The following is a 14,665-nucleotide window of genomic DNA, read 5'->3' on the forward strand; positions in this document are numbered from 1 at the left end:
AAATATTTATTCTAGTAATAACACAATATAGGCTTTTATTTGGTAAAATTTTCTGCCTAGTTATAGCCTTTAGACCATGTCAGTAGTGTATAAGGCACTTCACAGAGAAAGCATTTTTTAAAAGAATCTGTCCCGAGCAGCCTACAGTTTAAAAACAAGTTATAGCAATCCTTCCCTCTTCCCTCTCTCACACGCAGGATTTCCCCTTTTTTACTTATTTCTTTCTTGCTGAGCAGCACCTACATCTATTTTCTTCATGTTGATCATTTTATTTATTTTTATTTATTTATAACTAGATTTCTTGACAGTACCTTCCCACAAGTGGGCATGGGGTAGTTCACAACAGTACTTATTAATCAAAATCAGTATATAATATAATATGATATGATATGATATGATATGATATGATATGATATGATATGATATGATATGATATAAATTCTGAAATGCTTTGCTCTGAAATGCTTTTCATTTGGATTGCCATTGTTTTGTTGGCAATTTTTAACTTTTTGGTGATATTGGGCAGGGAGCCTATAATGGGGTGAGAGGAGAAGGGGAAGAGAGGGAGGTGTAATTCTGTACCACACTGGCCTCAAACATAGGCCTGGTGGAAGAACACCATTTTTTAGGCCCTGTGGAATTTTGACAACTCTGTCAGGGCCCGGATCTCCATTGGCAGCTCATTCCACTAGGTAAGAGACAGCTGGATCTCTCTGAGGCCAGGGATTTTCAGCATGTTGGTATTTGCTGAATGAAACATTCGTTGGGAGAGATGGTCTCTCATATTGGGAGAGATGGTCTCTCAGATACACAGAGCCCAGACGTTGTCTGGCCTTAAAGTTAATACCAGCACCTTCAACCTGATCCAGAGCTCTACTGACAACCAATGAAGCTGTTGGAGGGCAAGTTGCATATGAGCCCTACAGGGGGACCTTGTAAGGACCCAAGCAGCCACATTTTTGTACCAACTGTAACTTCCAGATAAGGTCCAAGGGTAGATCTGCATAGAGTGAGATAGTATTCTATTCTAGAGTTGACTCTTGCATATATCACTGTGGCTAGGTTGGGACAGGTATGGCACTAGTACCTTCAGCTAGCGGAAATGGTAGAATGCTTGGCAAGTTGTATTCATGATCTGTGTCTGCAATGTAAGGGAGGCATTAAATATCATGCCCAAATTCCTGACAGTACTCCATCCAAATAGGCAAGGCACACTTCCTCATTTGGCCCTTTCTTACCCAGCCATAGGGCTACCAACTTTGTAGGGTTTAGCTTCAAGCAACTCTGTTGGAACAATCCCACACCTGTCTCCAGATACCTGGCCAGTGCTTCTGGGGGTGAATTTGGTGGCAACCAAGCCCATATCCCTAGACCAGCTGCACAAGAAGGCACATAAAGATGTTGAATAACATTGGGGAGAGAATCACGCCCTGTGGCATGTTAGTGGACAGCATCATGACTGTTCCTCTCTGATCACTACACTCTGTTCCCAGCCTTAAAGAAAAAAAGGCCTGTAATTGCAAGACTGAACCCTGAATTTCCACACTGGTGAGGCAGCTTGTGGCCTACAGTGTCAAACAGTGCTGTGAGATCTATCAGCACAAGCACCACTGACCCAACTTGACCCAGCTGCCTCCAGAGGTTATCCGTAAGAGCAACAAAGATGTTTCCACCCCATGGCCAGGTGAGGTTGTCCCACCCTGTCATGTTATTATATATTCTTATGCTGGCCCAGCCCAGAGACTCAAGGGAAGATCCAAAATCACCAGCTAATATTCTCCTCATCTAATGGAATTTGAGAGGCTTTTGAACGTTCAAAACTAAACAAAATATTGTATTTAACCTGGACGGAAATGATCTGATAAAATCAGAATGTATGAGGTGAACTGATAATAACAACTAAGGTAACTTTGTAATCACACTAAATTTAGCTAATATGTTGCCAACAAGTAAGTGTTTGGGAAAGTTATGCTTGCGTGTTAAGTCAGAAACTGAAAAGTTTCATGTTTAGAAGGCAGGGACAAGCAACCATGTTCCCAAAATCCTTCTATATAAGCAGACCAGAGATCACTCATCTTTTAAGAGTTATTTCCCTTTTCACTAGACAGGGGTCACTTCTCTTGTCTAGAAGCTTTGTCCATTTCAGCTTGAATGGGGATCTTCTGTGATCCTCTCATCTTTGTCTCCTTCTCAGTCCTCAGTCAGTGCTAAACTGTCTCTTCTTCAACTGTCAGTTCCCAACTGCCATTTCTTAAGTGACACTCTCCACAGAAATCCATTTGAACAGCCTGCTACTCAAAAGTTTGTGAGACATTAACCCTTGACAGTCTATCACACAAGTCTATTCAGAATTCTATTAAAGTCTCTTCAATGGGACTTAGTTCTAGAAAAGTGTTCTTAGAATTTTATTGCCAAATTCAACAAAGGGAGGGAAACATAAATAAATGTATTGTGGAAAAACATGTCCCTGCATATATATATGTTCAACTGCACATATAAGCAGTGTTGTCCTATGCTGAGTTATTATAATCTAAGCCTATTGACATCAAGAGGAACATTCCTGGGAGTAGGCCTCACAGAATGGGATTTTTATTGAGTACTTTAAATTGTTCTAAATTGGATTGCAAATTGTTTATGTACTGTCATGTTGGTACCTGTGACCATCCTTGTTTGATCCAGTGCAGAGCATTCACCAATAAAATAAATGCCAACTGCATCAACAACTGCAGCACATGCACTCAAAATGTAGCTGATTTTAATGATGGATGTCCTGTTTATGATGACCCTAGGGGCAAATGTAATCTCAGCAGACAGAATTTGTGAGCATGTGCCAACAGTGGCTACTGTGCCAGCTGCCATGCTAAATGCTGCCAACTGCACAGATGCGAAACCTCTCAAAATACTGTTTTGGAATAAATGAATGTGAACATATGGGGCATTCAACTTCAGAGAAAACTGGTATTGCAAGCAAAGAAAGTTTGATTTTGAATGTGTTATTTGGAAAAAAATCGAAGCTCTGCTAGTCCAAATCATACATCTCTTCCATAGGGCAATTTATGAGAGACTAGGTTGCTACTTTTCCGTCATAGCATGCTCTGTGGATTTATAGAATAGGTCAGGCAATGTGGAGGCCACTAGCTGCTTGTCTGTTGCCTTGGGGTGCTTCTGATCACTCAAAAAATTTTTATAATAGTTCATTATGCAAAAGGGCATTAATATGTCACAAATATATAATCATATAATATCCAGTGTTCAGATCTGTATGGCCCAGGCTAATCTCATAAAATCTTGGAAGCTAAGCAGTATTAGCCCTGATTAGTATCTGGATGGGAGACCAACAAGGAACTTGCTATGCAGAGGCAGGAAATACCAAACTATCTCTGAATGTCCCTTTCCTTCAAAACTGTATGGAGTTGGCTGGTTTTTGATGGCACTTTCCACTGCTGTTACCCAATACATGTAGATAAGAAGCAAACAGAACATATTGGGTTGGATCCAGATTAAATTTTACAAATTCAGAACACAAATTTCTTGCTTTTCTCCTCCCACTGCACCTCTTATCTCCAATAATAGTACTTCTAGGAGATAGGGGTCCTTGCAGGACAACATGAAGGGGGTCTACAGCAGGAAAGAAGAACAGGTGGAAACTACCTATTTAGTCTGGATCTAATCCAATAGAATTGTGTTTTTTGAATACCAACATTGGCTTTTTATCTGTTTCCATACTATGCACATGGCAGCATACATTGAGGAAAAGTCTTTTCAGTAAAATACCATATGTTGAGTCTAGAAAGTGGAAGAATTACTATAACTAATGTCTCTGCCATTGACTGTTAAACATATGCAATACATGAAGTGTGTGTTTGGAAACAAATGGATATGTGCTCATGATGCATCCCATATGTGACTTTATAATCAGTTAAAGCTAGGGTTTAAATGTATAAATATCCATCATTATCCCTAACTATAAAAATGATAAACTTTATTTTGCAAAATAAACTGATGAACTTCAAATCTTACTCATTGTTTTTCAAGTACATTGGAAGAACTAAGGTTTCAAATATTCAAGTATTATCATATGTGGTATGATATTCTGATTGGCAGTTGCTCCCTTGTCGGCAGGGCGGGAATCGGCCGGGCCAATCGGCCGATGGTCTGTCCGGAGGAAGGGGCCAATCGGCACCCTTCCTCATCCCGGACAGAGCCCGCCCTAACTCCTCCCCCTAAGCCCTTACAGCTTTATTCAGTCCGCGGCGCCTGTGGCGCCTGTGGCGCCGCGGGCTGTGAAAAGATTATTCAGTCTAGGATCATAGATGGTAGGGTCTGGTAGTACATAATATGGGGGTCTGTGCACCTAGTAAGACGTACACAAGCAACATAATATTTATAATCTGGACCAAATAGTGATACTTTTAAAATGCAGGGTTTTAAAAACAATCGCTAGATGACTGATTAACTTACACTTTATTTCTGCAATTGGCTGCCTTGCTTTGGATACAATGTGCTCTTTTAAATCTACGATACAATGTTTTATGTATAATAAAGAGCACTGCTCCCTATATATTTCTACTATAGGTATCTGGGGGGAAGGAGGGGGGATGGAGGCCTTCCCCCAGCTCCTGGAAGCACACCCGAGGTCTCGAAGTGACCGCAGGTGTGCTTCTTGCCTGGGGGAAGGCTGGGCCACTGTGGGGGGGAGGGGGAGGGGGGCCAGGGAGGGAGGGGGCCGGGTATGGCTTCACCGCAGCCCCAGAGCACTTCTGCACCCTCCCTGGGCTGCTGGGTGTGCTTGCTGCCGGGGGGGGGGCCTTTCAAAGCCCGTTCTTACAAATGGACTTTGAGTCTAGTTTCCAATTAATGGCACATGGATTTCAAGCCCATAGTCTGATTGTACACGTCTCCTTAGAAGTATTACTAAGTTAATTGTGGTGAACAAGTAAATGAGAAATATAGAAGAGGGTACATCTTTGCATATTTTATTGGACAAAACTAGATGTAAGTAAAGTAATTCCTTTCCATAAGATATTACACAATATTAAAAACAGATTCAAGCCTATTAGCACCTTAGAGACCTACAGTTTTGAGAGTCAAAGCTCCCTTCATCAAATATGAGTAGGAATGGTGATTCGAATATTTTCATTTCAGACAAAAGTGGGAGGGGTGTTGTAAAGAATGCTTGAAAGACCCTAGGGGTAATATTGTAGTACATGGTGATAAAAACCATGCTGCAACAATCATATGGACCAGTAGAAAACACAGAAGTCTTATTAAAAACAAAAATTCATATGGGGGGGATACAAATTATATAAAATTATCCAAAGTAGGTTAATTTCAAATGAGAAAACACTGCAATCAAAACTGTGATTAAGCTGGCACCTGATAAAAGAAAACATGTTGTGTCTAATTTATAATCCCACACTTCTCTGTAAAACTGTTAATTAAAAGGATTTACAAACTGGTGTTCGCTTAATGTCCTAGATAGAGCAAATATACCTCTTCAAATGAAAGACTAATCCTGGAATTAACAGCGTCCCTTCCTGACTAAGTAGAAAGTTGCAGCTAGCCGTATTTAATTTCTTGGGCTAGAAATGTAACAAGTATATTGTAAACAGCAAGTTTATTTGCTTGCAGTTTACAAATACAGAAACTCAGCTCTGGAGACTCGTCACTATGTTGAGTCTGGTTGTCAGGATTGTAGAATCTCTGTCATAAATTAGCCTGAGTTCCTCCATGTCAGTTATATTGTTTAATTGGACCTGGCGCCTGCTAGCCCCGGCCTTGTAGTTTGTAAGCAATAAAATAGAATAGTGATGTTATTTTAACCTTATCTTGTTATGGGCTCACAGGGTTGTTGTCACTTCTCTCAAGGATGGGAGTTTGGAATCCTGTTGTTGTTTCACATATGTCTTTCCTCACTAACCCCCCTCCTTGGGAACTGTCAAGTTTTGGGCGGGAGAAATGTATTGATAAGCTGAGGCAAATCTGGCTTCGAGTCAGATTTGACTTTCAGTCCAATGCGTATAGTGCTAATCAATAAAACTATTTTCTTTTGAATAAGTTTTGTTGTGAGTTTCCTGTGCGTCTGACATCAAGTCAAATCTCACAACTCCTTTCACCTGCAAAATGCAGGGCGAGGGACATACTTTTTCTGAGCAGGGAGAGGGCCTGGAGTGGGACCTCTCCCAGGGCGACGGCGCGGGTGCCGGCCCGCACAGCTCGGGCATGATGCGGGCAATCTCGGGGACAACCCCGGGGCCCGAGGAATTTTTGGAACGACACGTCACCCAGCGCAGGCGATTGTCTAGATACGACCGCCCTACTGGGGATGAGAGGTGGCCGGAGCACCTGGGACTGCCTAGCTACGCGCTGGAGCCTGTGGGTGAGACGCAGGACTTGCAGTACAAGCTGGACAGGGTGACTAACTGGCTGCAGGATCTTTCGGGTCGGCTGGATCCGGAGGAGAAGCGCCGAACGCAACGCCTGCTGAAGGAAGTGCTTGGTGGTGGTGCGCACGATACCAGCCTGCGAAGAGCGAGTGGTGGGCTTGTACTGCGGGAACACGGCATGGCGGACACGCAAGCAGCAGCGGATGCTGAGGCGTTGGCCAGGGCCAGGGCGCAGCTGGAGATCGAGGCGGAGGCAGAGGCTCGAGCGAGAGCGCAGAGGGAACGAGAAGGCGAGGACGAGGAGCGAGAGGACGAAGGCGGCGCGGGAGGCGATGGAGCTGGAGGGGACGGCGCGGACGGAGGCGAGGATGCAGCAGCGGCGGCGGCCGCGGCGGCGGCGGCGGACGTTGCGGGAGCCGAGGCGGCGGCGGCAGCAGCGGCGTGAGAAGCGGCGCGAGCGGCAGCGCGAGCAGCAGAGGCGGCACGGGCAGCGGAACGAGCAAGAGTGGCGGCGGGGAGAGGACGAGGCATCGGCCGTGGTGCAAGACCCCTCGTACCGGCCCCGGCACCGGCGGATTGGGGCCCGGGGCGCCTACCTGCCCACCTCCGGGGTGTGGAGATGCGGAGCACCTATAAATTCAAGGCTAAGTTTTCTGGGGACCCCTCCGATTTTCCTACGTTTCTGGTGCACCTCCAGGCCTACATGATGGAAATGGGGTTCACTTTCCAGGACGACGCTGAGAAAGTGCGTTTCGTGGGTCAAGCCCTAGAAGGCAAAGCAGCCAAATGGTTCGTGGACTTGTACCGCTATCACCCCCAAGCCATCCGTGACTACAACCATTTTATGAGAGCCCTGCGCCAGATGTACGTGGAACCGTTCGAACGAGAGACTGCGGAGAAAAAACTCAGGGCTCACCGGCAAGGGAAGTTGTCAGTAGTCGAGTACGCCAGGGAGTTTAAAGAGCTGGCTTCCTCGGTGCCGGACTGGACGGAACCCCAACGCGTGCTGTCGTTTGTGGGGGGCCTCAATCCTACTCTGGCTGACAAATGCCTCCTCCTGGAAGACCCGCTTACAGTTGAAGGGTGGGTCCAATTGGATGGGGAGATGGAAAATCGATTGGAGCGAGCTTCAATGGTGCAGGTCCTGGCAGGCAAAACCGTGGCGAAAACTTCCACCCCGGCGAAAGTCAAGCCCCGAGCCAAGTTGGAGCCGTCGGAGCGCACCCGACGCATGGAAAAGGGGCTGTGCTTGGGTTGCGGCCAAGCGGGGCACTTTCTCGCACACTGCCCGACAAAAGCAACAGCGACCCCGAGGGCCGTGAGCAGCGCCCCACCGAAAGCCCAGCCCGCCAAGAAAACCACTCCAAAGAAAAGTGCCAAGTCTCTCCTGGTGCCAGTGGCTGCCGTACCAGCAGTGGACGACTCGGAGGAGGGAAGCGGGCTGGAGGACGAGGATCAAGCAGAGGAGCAGTCGGGAAACGAGGACGGTCTGCTGTAAAGGCGCCCCGCCAGCAGGCCGCCAACAGGGGCAAACGCGTGGTGAGTGATTCCCCCTTGCTACTCCTACCTGCCAAGCTCTCCAACCCCAAGTCGGGGAAAACAGTGGGAGTCCGGTGTATCGTGGACTCGGGGTGCACCCAATCCCTAGTGAGCCCGGCACTGGCCGAGACTTTGGGGGTGGGAAAGGTGCCGCTAAGGGAACCCTTACCAATCACCCAATTAGATGGGAAATGTGCTCCCGGAGGGGAGGCCACGGCGAAAACGCGCCCAATGGACTTGGACATAAAAAAACATTGGGAGCAAATCCAGCCTTTGGTAGCCCCTCAGTCTGCCTTCCCTTGTGTGTTGGGGTTGGATTGGCTGAAGGAACATGACCCCCTAGTGAAGTGGAAAGAAGGGACTGTGGACTTTACCTCTCCCGCCTGCGAGCAGCACGCTCGACCGCGGGATCCCCCACGTACGGGGATTGTGGCCGCTCTGGGATCGGGGGGGACAGCGCTCCCTCCCGAGTATCGGGACTTTGCTGATGTGTTCGCGGAGGTAGAGTGCAACCAACTTCCTCCCCACCGTAAAACTGACTGTGCCATTGAATTGAAGAAAGGGGAACCACTCCCCAAAGCCAAACTTTATTCCATGAGCCCCCGGGAAATGGCGGAGCTTAGGGAATTTTTGGATAAGAACCTGGCGAGGGGTTTTATTAGACCGGCCACATCTTCATTAGCGGCCCCGGTCCTTTTTGTAAAAAAGAAGGACGGTTCGCTACGTTTGTGTACTGACTACCGTGGGTTGAACGCGGTCTCCACCTGCAATGCCTACCCGCTCCCCCTGATAAAAGACTTGTTGGGCCACTTGGGGAAGGCACGAATTTTTACGAAATTGGATTTGAGGGAAGCCTATTACCGAGTTCGGATCAAGAAGGGGCACGAATATCTTACGGCTTTTAATACCCCCCTGGGGCAGTTTGAGTACACCGTAATGCCGTTCGGCCTCGCCGGCGCTCCGGGCGTGTTCATGAATATGATTAATGAAATTATGCATGATTTATTGTACCAGGGGGTGTTGGTTTATATTGATGATATTCTTGTGTATTCAGAGAATGTTGAGAGTCATGCTGAACTGGTACGCGAAGTGCTCAACCGCTTGCGGAAGCACCAATTGTTTGCTAAACTGTCTAAATGTGAGTTCCACCGCGATGCGGTGGAGTTTTTGGGGTTCCGTGTTTCCCAGGCTGGGATTGAGATGGACCCTGGCAAGGTGCGCGACTTGCTGGCTTGGGAACCTCCCCGCACCAGGAGGCAACTGCAAAGTTTCCTAGGATTCGCTAATTTCTACAGGACTTTCATTCCCAATTTTGCCAAAGTGGTGTTGCCCCTCACTGACTTGTTGAAAACCAAACAAGGGGGAAAAACGGCGAGCCGCCCGGGGACGCCCCTTCTGTGGACTCCCCCCTGTCAAGACGCATTTGACAAACTAAAGTTGTTGTTTACGTCCGAACCAGTTTTGGCCCATGCTGACCCTTCTAAGCAATTCACTGTACAAGTAGATTCCTCGGACGTAGCAATGGGGGCCGTGATCCTCCAAGAGGGGGAGGACGGGAAATTACACCCGCTGGCCTATCTGTCAAAGAAATTCTCGGGGGCAGAGCGAAATTGGGCAATTTGGGAAAAAGAGGCGGCTGCAGTAAAATTGGCCCTTTCCACCTGGAGGCATTGGCTAGAGGGGTCTGCGATCCCATTTGTAGTCTGGACGGATCATAAAAACCTTCAGGCACTCAAGCAGCCCCGATCGCTTTCCGCCAAGCAAATGAGATGGGCGGAGTTTTTCGCCCGTTTCAACTTTTCCCTAAAGCATCTGCCGGGTAAAATGAACTTTTTGGCAGATGCATTATCACGCCTGCCCCAGTACAACAGCAAACGAGACCCATTGGTGGACACCGTTTTCACCCCCGCCCAACTAGGGATGGCCGCCGTGACGCGCAGCCACGTAAAGACTGCTACGCCCATCCCAGGGGGCTGGGTCCAGAAGGAGATGTCACAAGATCCGGAGTTTAGCTCCCTCCGCCCTGATCTGACTGAGAAGGGGGGGCTCTTTTTTAAGGGCGAGAGACTCTTTGTTCCTGTTGCGGCCAGGGGAAAAGTTTTGAAACTTTGCCACGACGCAAAAACTGCTGGACACTTTGGTTTCGTGAAAACTCTGCACCTAGTCAGGAGACAGTATTGGTGGCCGTCCCTGCGCAAAGATGTGGAGAAGTATGTGCAGGGATGCCCTATTTGTATTGCCTCAAAACCGGTTGGGGGCAAGAAAAAAGGGCTATTGCAACCACAGCCCACCCCCTCTCGTCCATGGACAGATGTCACTATGGACTTTATTACGGACCTCCCTCCCAGCCACGGGAACACCGTTATATGGGTGGTAGTGGATGCTTTTTCTAAACAGGCTCACTTCATTCCCTGCACGGGAGTGCCTTCAGCACCAAAATTGGCTTCTCTTTTCATTGAACACGTGGTACGTCTGCACGGGATCCCGACACGTGTCCTGACGGATCGGGGCCCCCAGTTCGTTTCCAAGTTTTGGAGGGAACTCCTGAAACTATTGGGGGTGGAGCAAGCCCTCACTTCGGGCTATCACCCTGAATCAAATGGCCAGACCGAAAGGGTAAACCAAATCCTGGAACAGTATTTGCGTTGTTTCATCAATCACCAGCAGGACAATTGGGTCTCCTTATTACCGCTGGCTGAATTTGCCTACAACAATGGGGTTCATGCCTCAACAGGGGTATCACCCTTCAAAGTAGTGTATGGGACTGATTTGGCAACAGCCCCCACCTGGGAACTCAGCTCCACTGAGACTCCTGACATAAATAAATGGGCATCGACCATCAGTACTGGTTGGCCAGAAATTGTTGCTAGCCTCAAGGAGGCAAAACAAGCCTATAAAGCTCAAGCAGATAAGAAAAGAGTGCCTGCACCTGATTGGAAAGTGGGAGACCTGGCCTATTTGTCTACTAAGAACCTGAGGTGCCAGCAGAAATCAAAGAAACTTGGCCCTAAATACGTGGGGCCATTTAAAGTGGTAAAACTGATTAATACTGTGACTGTTGAGCTAGCTTTACCAAAGACTTATAGGAATGTGCATCCGGTTTTTCATTCCAGCCTGCTGCGAAGAGCTCCGGTCCCAGACGAGTGGCACCCTCCTCCAGACCAGCCTGTGCCAATTTACATCGACAAAGACACCCACTACGAAGTCAACCAAATTTTAGACTCTCGTTTGCACAAGGGTCGCCTTCAATATCTGGTCGATTGGAAAGATTTCCCCTCGGGGGACAAAGAGTGGGTGGAGGCAGGGAATGTGAAGGCACCCCGCCTTCTCCGGGCTTTCCATCGAGCATTTCCTGATTGTCCTCGCCCGGTAGATGCCGGCTAGGTGGGGGAGTGAAGTTTGTTTTAATGCGGAGGGATGTCAGGATTGTAGAATCTCTGTCATAAATTAGCCTGAGTTCCTCCATGTCAGTTATATTGTTTAATTGGACCTGGCGCCTGCTAGCCCCGGCCTTGTAGTTTGTAAGCAATAAAATAGAATAGTGATGTTATTTTAACCTTATCTTGTTATGGGCTCACAGGGTTGTTGTCACTTCTCTCAAGGATGGGAGTTTGGAATCCTGTTGTTGTTTCACATATGTCTTTCCTCACTAACCCCCCTCCTTGGGAACTGTCAAGTTTTGGGCGGGAGAAATGTATTGATAAGCTGAGGCAAATCTGGCTTCGAGTCAGATTTGACTTTCAGTCCAATGCGTATAGTGCTAATCAATAAAACTATTTTCTTTTGAATAAGTTTTGTTGTGAGTTTCCTGTGCGTCTGACACTGGTTTTGGGAGATGGAGATTTCTGTCTTCAGTGTGATATTTCATGCAAGGGTTTGATTACGTAAGGACTGGGAACATTGACTTCCAACTTGAGGGAATGCGGCCTTCAGAAAGCTGCCAACTGGTCCCGCTACTTCTGCTCTTTTAAGGGGTTGTTGCGAAATTTGGTGCCTGATTTTGTAACTGGTTTTGTGCAGCTAAAAACTATACTCTGAGCTCATCTCAGCTTTTTGCATCTTTCCACAGAACTGGTTGAATGCATGAGAGGGAAGGAGGAATAGAAAGGTTTGCTTGGACAATTGTACAAGTGTACTGGCCTGATTAGGAAGCAACAGGAGCACTTAGGTGGTTGCCCAGCATCCATACACGTGATTCCACCTATCTCATTTCCTCTCCTTTTCAATGTTAATCATTTTTGGAACACAAATCAACAGCTGTGGAGAACAGTTTATTGCCAGGTATGTTTCTAACATTTTTCAAATATGACACATACTTTCCCAGGGAAAACCGCATGTCAGAAAAACTAAGGTGATTCCACAAATAATACTTGTCAGGGGTTGCTAGTCAGATTATTTGATCATTTGGAATGGAGACTGCTGTTCTTATCCTTCATCTCTTTCAAGGGCTTCTGAGGAACTTATCTCTGACCAAGCAGAGAATGGAAGAGCTGGACTGAAACGGGAAAGCACTACTCAGCAGAAGCAAGAGATCTAGAAAAATGAATTTTATCTGTTTGTCTATTCACACGTACTAAAATGGGCCTTTGGAATAAAAAAAAAATGTTTGTTTGTTCCTCTGCTTGAATGCAGCCTTTACACAATTGGGATTTTCTACTGCTAACCAACCTACAATAGAAGGCTGGTCCATAAAGTTGTTAGAATGAGCAGAGATGGATAGATTAACAGCACTGGTCAAAGAAAAGACAGTAACTTCCTTTATGACATACTAGAAATTGCTCATCGACTTCTTGCAGGAAAAAATAAGTGTATGATTTGTGGTTATGATGCTTAAAGAAAGTAAATGTAGATCTTATTTCACTTTTAATATGAGGAAACATGGTATAACCTTAGTGTGACGTATATTACAGAAGCCTTTCTCTTTTAATCCTTTATTTATGTTTCGACTTGTATTCCACCCTTTTTCAAAAAGCCCTTTCTTTATTCTGTGTGAACATTTTTAAGAAAAATAAATTTTAAAAAGCTTGGGCTTTTCCATGATGCCTTAAACATCTTTCTCCACCTTCTCCTTTTGTGCTTGAGGGTTTTGTTGTAGTAGTAGTACTGAGAATTCAGCATTATGAAGAGTTCTGGCTCATGCTCAAATGTTTTGTAATATTTGGGTTGGCCATAATACAAAGGTATTATATAACAGCTGTTTCTAGACTATTTCTGTAACCCAACATGACTGCTTGAACTCCCTCAGTATGAAGCTGGACGGACTGGTGCATTATAGAAATGCAGGAAAAGAATACTTAGGAATAGTTTCAATGTAAGTACAAGAGGTCAGAGAGAATGAGATTCCTGTATAATTTTTTAAATAGATTCTACAATAAAAAATAGCCATTCTTTTTAAAACAATCATCTATAGTAAAGTATTTTCCTAATTAACTTTCTGATTACACAAATGGAAACAGTGACTCAAATAAACAATAATTCCATCATTAATAATACTTCTATCATTTGTATGCTACTGACTCTTTATAGTACCTATTAGAAAAAACCTGTTGACTTCATACACATTCCTATGCTTTGTTTTGGTGCAACAAAACATGCATATTTAGATAATAATGTGCCAAAATGCTGACTTCTTACAATACAGGAAAATAGTAACTTTTGTTTTAATATACACAATAGAATATAAAATGATTTATTCTGGACAAGAGACATTTAAATTAGAAGATTCCCTAGAAACACTAAGATGCTGTGATGGGTGTCTAATAAGCTCAGAATATTGCTAAAAATGCTTTTCAGCATGAATGAAATGATGTAGAGTAGCAATTTTAGAAGGAAAGGATCTTAGGAATGTACATTCATCTGCAATACAATGCTTAGGAGGTTTAAATTTGTCCTAACAATTGCTAATACTGACAGGTAGATTTGTTTTATGGACATGAAAGTAGCCCTTTAGAGAAACATTTTTTCTTTATGCTGATATACACAACAGAAGCATAAATTACGTACCTGGATGGCACATGACTTTGAAGCTCCCAGTGCACTCTTCCAGTGAGGTAAAAGGGAAATAGTTGGTCACTTTGTAACGAAACAAGATTTTTCAGGATCCTCTGAGATAGGTGAGAACAGTTCTTTTTTTCACCTGTGTGACTCCACTTCTAAGATACTACTACGCACCAGAACTTCTGTCACACAGGTTCAGGGATACCGGTAGGTCATGCAGCCACAGCTCACCTCTTGTCTTGTCTCTTTTTAATATACATAGAATCCTCACTCCTTCATACACCATGTCCCCTCTCTTGTTCCCAGAGATACTGCCAGACAAGGCAGCCCAGTACCTTTATGAACAATACTTTCTCAGACCTTTTCCACACCAGGAATTTGGCCTAACCCAGTGCTTGTCCAGCGGGGCTAATTCCTGCTTCCAGATGACATTGACTCCAGCCTGGGACAATCCCAGGCCTGGCATGACTCAGGCCCTCATTTGACCTGCAACAAGAGAATGTCTGGAAGTGGGAATTAGCCCCACGATGAGACAAGTGCTGGGCCAGGCCAAATTACTGGTGCAGAAAAGGTCTCAAGCAGTCCACAGAGATATCAGGGTTAAGATGCAAACACTGTTTCAATCTCATGCTGCCAGCATTTATTCATTTATTGAAGGTCCCAGAGGGCCCTAATTTCACCAGGGAGAGCATTCCACCAGGCCAGGGCCAGGACCTTTCAGCTAGCTTCAGGTTACTATTTTC

The 14,665-nt window shown here is 45.7% G+C and overlaps 1 long non-coding RNA gene across 1 annotated transcript in view; it reads left to right on the top strand.

The window, feature by feature from the left end:
* The window catches only part of LOC143844905 (uncharacterized), a 31,193-nt gene extending 18,219 nt beyond the window's left edge, over positions 1-12,974 (top strand). Inside the window, exons 2-3 of the long non-coding RNA XR_013234189.1 lie at positions 11,995-12,206; positions 12,372-12,974. This is a non-coding gene — a long non-coding RNA (uncharacterized LOC143844905). The remainder of the gene's footprint in view (positions 1-11,994; positions 12,207-12,371) is intronic.
* The last annotated feature ends 1,691 nt before the right edge of the window (positions 12,975-14,665 follow it).

Source organism: Paroedura picta, chromosome 9, assembly GCF_049243985.1.
Source record: "Paroedura picta isolate Pp20150507F chromosome 9, Ppicta_v3.0, whole genome shotgun sequence".
NCBI lineage: Eukaryota > Metazoa > Chordata > Lepidosauria > Squamata > Gekkonidae > Paroedura > Paroedura picta.